Source organism: Strix aluco, chromosome 22 (assembly GCF_031877795.1).
Source record: "Strix aluco isolate bStrAlu1 chromosome 22, bStrAlu1.hap1, whole genome shotgun sequence".
Lineage (NCBI taxonomy): Eukaryota > Metazoa > Chordata > Aves > Strigiformes > Strigidae > Strix > Strix aluco.
Window position 1 is genome coordinate 4793158 of NC_133952.1, and position 8749 is coordinate 4801906.

Here is an 8749-nt window from a genome sequence, read left to right on the forward strand (position 1 = left end):
TGTGTTGTTCACAGTGAAACTGTATTTCATCTTCCAACAATTTATCAGAAACCTGCCATCCTGCAAAGAAAGGCATGAGCACCAACTGAAAGGCAAGAAATGGAAACACTTCAAACTGGAAAGCAAATGTTAAAACCCCAAACTCCTGGCTATCACCAAGTCTTCAGAATGGCCAGCACTTGGGAGCATATGTTTTTTCAAAAGACACAGAGTAACCCAAGACAAAACTGTTGGGTTTATTGCAGGAGCCATGAGATAAAGTTCAGTGGTTTCTATTGTACAGGATGGCAATGCAGGTGATGGGAAAAGCTCATGCCCTCTATATAATATCAAAGGACACTGACAAAGGTGAAATGAAGTGCTCTAACTGCACCAAACCAGCACAGCAGAGAACAATAATACCCACCAGGCACTGTGATAACAGAACAAGGCTTCCACTCCCTACGTCCCAGCAGACAGCACCAATTAATTAACACATCACTTCTCGACTGCAACCTTTTCACCCTGAGGAAAAAGCAAACAATTCCAAAACATCAAAATCAAGACTTGACAACAGTACCCACCTTCTTGCCTGAAAACGTGTCCCACTCTGGAACTAGCTGTCTTGTTTAAACAATGACCTAATCATCCCTCCAACATTTCCCATCAGGATCAGAACAAACCAGACTATCTCAAAGGCAATTAACAGGTCAGGGACAAGCACAGCTATAGGAGAGCAAAACAATCTGGTACAGAAGAGGAAGATACTACTTCATCTTTCATCCTCCTCTGGGGACATACGAGACTGCAGAATTGCTGTTTTGGGAACTGTAAAACTGTCCTTTGAGCCACTAAAAATTAAGAATGACAGGGACAGGGAAAATATGCTTTGGGAACAACCTTGTATCTATGCAGCAGGATAATGATCCTGCTTTTAATTTTTCAAATCACTTTAGCTCCCCTCTGCTGCTTGCTACCTATAAGAATTCCTAGTGCTTTAGGAAAGGAGGAAACAAGTTGTCCAACTGAAACTGTTTAACACTCTGGGAGAACATGGAGCAGCAAAACCACCCTTGTATTCAAGCCTCACAGGAAGGCCAGCCCAAAAAAAATATGTGCCCAACACCCAAAGTAGAAAAAAGGGCACGCAGCATGCCACATCAGTAACACACAGCTGGTCCAAACAAATCCACTCCAGCCTTCAGCTGCAAGGGACCAGCATCTTAGATGCAAATGCATGGCTCAGCTGGATCTAATCCAATCTGCTCCTGGCAGCCAAAGATCTCAATAAATGTAGACAATATCTATTAAATTAGTGCAGCTCATTATGGCTTTTCATGGTACAATCTAAGATGTCAATCGAATGGGGCTGCTTGTACTAGGCACAGTGAGATAGTAGAACAACACATCCCTACCCCTAAAGAGTTTATTCTGCACTAACATTATCAACTGTGTTGCATGAGACAATTCTTTCTCCCAAATCACTGCAGAGGCATCTTAGAAAAATCATCATCTTCCCTTAACGTGGACAAAAATCTTCATGGTATTAAGTATAAATGAAATCTCATCACAGGCAGGTATGTAGGAGCATCCTTCTCCACCCTTTCTATTGATGTACCTGGAGAGAACATATAAGCTGCAACTCAAAAGTTTCTAATACATGAGTCTGGGACAACAGACATGAGTCTATTTTTCCCACAAGCCTCCCCCACAGGTGTGAATGGGATTTACCATCATGTGGAGTCCAAACAAGCTGGCAATCAGGCAAGGATCCTTCAAGTTTTACAAGCCCAGTTTGAAAACTATGCAGCAAAAACTAAGGGACAGAATAGCATCCCCACCACAGAGTCCTAGAATCATTTAACTGATTATTGACTGCTGTGGCTGCAGGAAAAGCAAGTATTTGCAATACTAAAAAAAAGTTATCCAGCTTTTGAGTTTGCTCCTATTTCTAGACGCTCAGAAGCTATATTTCTAGGGATGACTGACTTGGGAACAGCTTTGAAGTCTTACTGGGAAGCCAGACAACTTCCCTAGTTTAAAGTTAGAAGAGATCTCTGCAAAGATGCTGGCCGATAAGCTGAGCAACCTTTCTGTTTCAACAGCTTGTCTAACAGCAAGTCCTTTTCTCCTCCCTTTAGTTCAAGTACCTGGCAAGTTTACTGTGACTGCGCATTTAGGGAAGCATTCTGCTTTAGGGAACTGTGACCAAACACATCAACGAACGACAGCACAGTGTGTATTAGCACCCCTGAGCACAATTTAAAGGCCAGAGGTGCCACTCAAAGTTTACATGGTCATGCACATGTAGTTGAATTTGCCAGTTAAGGGCTCAGAGTTTGCCCCCAAAGTCAATTTTCCCTTTAGAGAAAAGGTAACACTTGACCTGTTTTACTTCACATTGGTTGTTGGGGCGCTTTTCCTGGAGAGAGGTGACCCAATCTGCACAAATCACACCAACTCACCTCAGTCCTGTGCTAGGTTAAGTGCCTAGATGCAAATTTGTGCTTAATCTCGCTGTGACTGTGCGAGTGACAAAGCAGCAGGAAAAAGTTGTTTGGTGGATCATGTTAACAGCACAAGGAATTGGCCTATAAAGAAATCACTACTATAAAACAACAAGCTGATGGGTGTGGAAGATGGAAATACTCTCTCGTTACGGAAATACTGCATTCCAAGAAAGGTAAGAAGTCCTGCCAGGTAAGATCTGCTGCAATCATTCCGTCATCACTGAAACATGTGATACCGTAAGTTTTATTTAATTAAGCACATTTATTTCAAGTTCATTCCCATTACTGTGTAATCCTCCTGTGGATTACAGTGGAGTTTTAAGCTATGACTGACCTAATCACAAGCTTTGAGCTAGTATCTGAAGAGTCACACAAAGTTTCTCTAAAGATTTGAACAACTCCTGCTAGAAGCCTGATGCAAACAGATCCTCCATCACTGGAAGCTTCAAATACTTCTCATTTTAAGGCAAAACAAAGCTGAATTTTCATCTGTGACATTTGTGGGTGAAACTGAGCAACAAGAGAAAGCTTGAATGAAAAAGATGAAATGACAGTTTTCAAACTTCAGAAGGATTTAGGCTGGAAGAGACTCCTGGATATCAGCGAGTTCAACTGCCTATTTTAAGCAAGGTTAACTTCAAAACTAGATCAGGACGCTCTGGTGTCTTCTATACAGACTGTTTTAATCAACACTGTCTACTTCTAAACCATAGAATTAGAAGTAACGTCTAGCTGACTCTATCATGCTTACCAGGATGAACTGGCATCCCAGAGAAAAATCATCTTAAAGTTATACCAAACCACTAGTTTGGTTGCAGAGCAAGAACAAATTCCATTCTCCCAAAGAAGGTGTTGGTCTTTCCTATTATGAACCTTCAGGTAGGAAAGGAAGCGTCTTGCTTCTCCAAATATAGTCGGTTTTCCTGACTTACAACCTTACAGGCAGGTTTCCCTTTTTAAGATAAGAATACATTTGATAAATTCTGACTTGGATTTGATACAAAGCCTGGATGTGGATCCCGAATCTTGGATTAGTCCCTCCAAAAATTTTCCAAATAGTGCTGTATTATCCCATCTTTTACTGCAACACCTGCGATATACTACCAAGTCCACCAGAAAATGGTTCTAGGCTATGACTCTTCCCAATGCTTGTTAATAAGCATTGTTATTATCCTACCTTTCCTGGTTGATTCTTCTCCCCCGAACTCCCTGTAACAGCCTAATTCCCCAAATACAGGACACAAGCTGCTTAACAACTCCTGATTGTCTTTTTTCATCATACATCAGAAACTTACTTTATGAGACGTACTGACGTGACCCTAGATAGGAAAGGTAGTTACCAGTTTCTTACAGTTCTGTGGTAGGAGATGATCCAGTGGCACCCGAAGTCCATCTGAGCTCCCAAGTGACCCCAGATTCCTGCTGCTAGGCCCGATATACCGCAAGCAAGCTGAGCGCAAGCTCCGGAGCAGTGCAGGCACCTGCTTCATAATTCAGACTCACTGCAAACTCGGACAGTTCCGGCTTTTTTGATATAGCTATGACTCCACCCCATGTACTGCCACCACTCCTGCAGGCCAACCTCACAGCTAATAAGGAAATGGGACAATACCTTTGCAGTGAGTCACAGGCTGCCTAAAACGCAGAACTAAGAGAAGAGAATACACAGCACTCGCAGTGCCTTTCTGTAAAACACAGTAAGACAGACAAAAATCACCCGAGATAGGTAAGTGACAGAATGACAGGGGAAAAGGTAGAGTCCTAGTCTGAGACGGGTGTGCACTTCTACCTGTAGGACAGCTGCATTCCTACCCCTACTGATTTTCAGCTAGCCACTCAGCTCAGAGGGACACAGCCATCTGGGTAAAAGGCTATCTTCATCTTATTGCAGGTGACAAGTGAAAAAGCAGCAGCAGTTTTGTAGCCCTGGGATCACGTGGCAGATGGAAGAGCCAGATCTGCTCTCAGTAGCTTCTTTCCAGAAACTTTCCTGCACTCTGAGAAGCACAAAAGCTCTCGGATATAACAGGGAAAAAATTCAGGACAGAGTTCAGGTTATTACATTACTGATATCTGCAGAACACCTATGTCTGTCACTCAGTCACCCACTCCATGAAATGCAGACACAAGCTTTCCATAAAACATGGTACAGTTAAAGATACTATGAAGAAAATCTACAGCAACAGTCTCCTCCCATTCCTTAAAAGGCATCAGATTTAAAATCTACCACATCTCACCCAAGTGAATCTCCATTTGGGATCTCACTGGGCCTGGCTCGTACCGCTGGTTTAAGCAATATTAAACCCCCACATCAAAAGGAGATAAAGCCATAGAACATACATATCACTGAATTTCTCTGCACACTGTGCAATGAGAAACATGCACGCACACGGAGTACACTAGACTTAGGCATTCTTCCACAGCAGAGTTAAACAATTCATTCTTTGCCAAATTCAGTGCAAATTCCTTTCTTTCAGATTTCATCTTATTTTTACATGAAGACAAGCAAAAAAAGCCCTCTGCTTTCCTCATTCTAGTAAATTCTGTTCCTCCCCTACAATATTTAACGAAGCTTTCATTACCTTTCCCCCCGCCTCTTCTCTCTCAAATGAGATCAGAGGTGTCCAGCAGCAACATCTTAACTTTGCAAACTCTTTCAAGTAGCTCCAGCTCACTGGCCAGAAGAGCACCTAGCACTGGTGTTACCAAGAGAGCAGATACGCCGTCAGATTTCACACATTGAACTTAGTGCGTGTTATCTCTTCCCTTCCCTTTACACAATTCCCTCCCCATATCTTATCTAACTTTAAAACAGACAGACTGAACTCAAACGTTTAAGCAGAAGCAAAAATTTTCTGTTAAATCTGCTCTGTAGTCATTTGTCAAATACCATAAACATTGGTTGTCCCCATATAGCATCTTTGAGAAGTTCTTTAAGGAGTTGTCATTATGGAGCTTACACAAACAGCTCACAGTTCTACTAGCAGCTGAGCTAGCTACTTAAGTGCCATTACTTGTTGTGTAGACATGCCACAGACAAAATTACTTTCCAGCAGTGAGTCGTGCAGAACAGCAAAGCACGGTGGATAGCCCCATCCAAGGCTGCAATGCTGCTGTAGCTCCTGGAAGCAAGGCTACCCCTTTTCCTAGCTGGCTCCACTGCAGCAGTCAGTATAAGCCAAGAACGGCAGGCTATGCAGGGGTTCTGCTGATTCAGTGCCTTGGGAGAGGCCTGGGCAGAGTCCAGAGCACTGCAGATTTCGGAGGACTGTAAGCCACACGTAAGCACCCATGACTCATTAACCAATGCGCAAGCATTAGCCATAGATCATAAAGCCAGAGTTACAGCTTTCAGTAGCCCCATGTCTATTCTAGCATGTCAAAAAACAAAAACCTCTGGTTTTATAGCCTAGGGACCTGGGAAAGACAAGTTTATCCAAGCCAAGAAGTTCCTGACCTGTTCCCCCAATTCAGTCTGCTGGGACAGAGAGGACCCTGCCAGGATGATTCACAGCAGCGATTTTACTGTCACAGCAGTTCTGTCCTTTCTTGTTTGCTAAGCTCAGGCTCCTCCTTTATCAAGACTTTGAGGGATCTTTATAGGATCTCCTCCTGGACATGCCTCTGTCCTTTCTTCCAAGATCAGACCCACCTATTTGTGCATCTTTGCCTCAAAGCAAGAGGCCAAATGTCAAAACAGGGTCTGCTGCCTGCACAGCTTGTCTGAGCTGCATTAGGGAAATTTACATTTTGATGCCCACTACTGCTCAGTCAACCACTCACCACAAAAGCCAGAGAACTTCAGAGGAGTCCCAGGCACCACTGGCTGAAGGTGTCACCATCCTCTTTGCCAAGAGACGCTCACCACGCACCACCGAACATGCAGGAGATGTGAAGATCGGGATTATTATGAGCATGTTATCTGGCCTTCCTATCTGCCCAAGGAGATGAGATGTGACACCAAAGCTGGTGAAAGGGCAATAGGATGCCTGCAACACAACTGAGGACGTTGCCCTCAGATGCTTCCCAGAAGCACATCTTCCTCCCCACATTTCCCCTGCCCAAGGTTACCTGTACTGAAACAGTGCCAGACATTGCTCCTGCATCTAGCTTCATCCTCAGGTGGCTTCTGAGGTGAATAAAGCCTGCATTTAGCAAAACCTGACATGGGCTGTATCTAGTTGCACAAAAGAAAAGACTATTATCCCTTGTAAGATGCATTTCAATTAATCATGAGTGCACTGCAATATTCTAGACAAGGTAAGACTCTTGCATCTTAGTTGCTAAAGAGGTATAACAGCAGACCCACATCACCAGGGGAAACAGCTACAGGAAGGCTTGAGTCAAAAAGCTTCAGACTCCATTTTCAGTAGTATAAAATCTGTTTACTTTAATTCCTCTTACCAAAGCCTTCTCTTGTCCACTGGGTGAACGATTCTTATTTCAGGGAGAAGGTTGCTTCAGAAAGGCTGGGCATAGCTTTAATGCCTGGTCACTTCTCCTACAATACATTCAAATGCAAACAGAAAAAACTACATGAAACTGAAGGCTCTAATTAGAGTCCCACAGTTGTATAAGCCCCTTCAGCTGAGTCTCTCTTTGGAAAGAAAACAATGGCTCATGTGTTATTAACTTCTCTCCATTTGCATTAAGAGATGGTCTGTACCAGTTACTAGAAGATTACTTGTGTTCTACCTTCAAAATACAAGAAAACACAGACTTACCTACAAAACGGACTAGCAAGTTTCATTGTATATTCAAAATGAGATCCCAGTCATACAGGGAAAGCTAGTGAGAAGTCCTCTCCATCCAGCTGTAGATTACAAGCAGAAAAAATTGTGGTTTATCTTTTCAGCAAGGAAGCACTGATGTTTTCTCATTTAACCAGCTTTCTTTCAAGGCCATAGTATAAGTGAGTGCAAGGAAGAGATTTTTCAAAAGCCGTACTAAAAATCCTCTAGTTCCCCCATGCTTTGAGACAAGGTACGTGCACCAAGATGTCAATAGGTCACTACAGAAAAAAGCTCTCTTCTCATGTGCTATTGTGTCACTTACATTATAAGCCTGTCCTTCCTCCACGATACAGAGTGAAACAGAGGAAAGCATTAGAGAAAACGACTGGTCAGCTAGCAGCAAGAGACGATTCATAAGCTAGTGTTTTCAGAGGAGCTTTTCCTTTCATGCTCTGATCAAATTCCCTAAAGCTTATCCATAGTTCTGTCTAGATAGATGTTTTTTCAGCCTTTTTAAGTGAGAAGAAAGTTAAAAAGCCCCACAAAACTAGTCTTAGAGAATCTCAATCTGGAGTCAAAGGGACAAAGCAACAAGCATCCCTAGCATTAATCCACCAAAATCAGTGGAGTTGCCCAAGCAATGACTTTAGCCTTGTGTTACTGCTCCAGCATCACTCACCCCTCAAATATTTTTTTTTTTTAAATGTGCCTCAGCTTTCTGAAGCAAAATAGGTCAATTAACTTTCTCTTGGGGGACAAAACACAGTGTGAGATGACAAGACAGAAGCATGGTCACCAGAACTGCCTGTACTCACCATCCTTGGGTCAGGTGCAGAGGGCACCAAGTGGGAGGGAAGAAAAAAGGAGACTCATTATTTAAGAATCCTTGTCCCTCTTACCCTGTTTGGAATTTAGGCTGCGTAGGTCATTTCAGAGCCAAGAGCCAACAGTTTCACCCTGCACAGGGCTTTGCTGCAGTCATTAGGCCTGAAGCAGAGTCCTAGATGCAACCCCATCCACAAAATATGTTACTCTGTTAGACTACAAGTTCTTCAAAGAATAGAAGAGCTGCAGTCTGACCAGGGTGCCCATTGGAACTGTCAGAGGGTTAAGGCCCAATCTGAAACTCCCTGCAGCTGCCTGCAAATGTAAACACACGTACAAACACGACTCCTTGCTGGAAGGGTGCACCTTTAACATTGCTTCTACCACTGATGGTATTGGCAACCAGTAAAGTAGTCACTAGAAGAGAGGGGCATTCATCATGGCCAAATAGGACACGTTTACTTTCAGGTCCTGCAAAATAATCCTTGTTAGCTCTGGTCTACTAAACAAAACAAAAAAGCAGCTCACAGCACTTAATAGTTATGAAGCCAATAACAATCAAACTCACCCTCAGTAGGTGGAAACTCCAAAACACACTGGCATATACACAGCTAATAAAATTCCAAAACAGACTGTACAGATGAGAGGTAGGTTGCTTACAAATTAATACATTTTATGTCAGAGATATAAAAGGTAAGCATG

The 8749-nt window shown here is 43.0% G+C and overlaps 1 protein-coding gene across 1 annotated transcript in view; it reads right to left on the bottom strand.

Moving 5' to 3' along the window:
• Positions 1-6989, bottom strand: part of GPR157 (G protein-coupled receptor 157) — a 30379-nt gene extending 23390 nt beyond the window's left edge. The window contains exon 1 of the mRNA XM_074848110.1: positions 6894-6989. The gene's annotated coding sequence lies outside the window, so the exon portion shown is untranslated. The remainder of the gene's footprint in view (positions 1-6893) is intronic.
• Positions 6990-8749: the final 1760 nt, after the last annotated feature.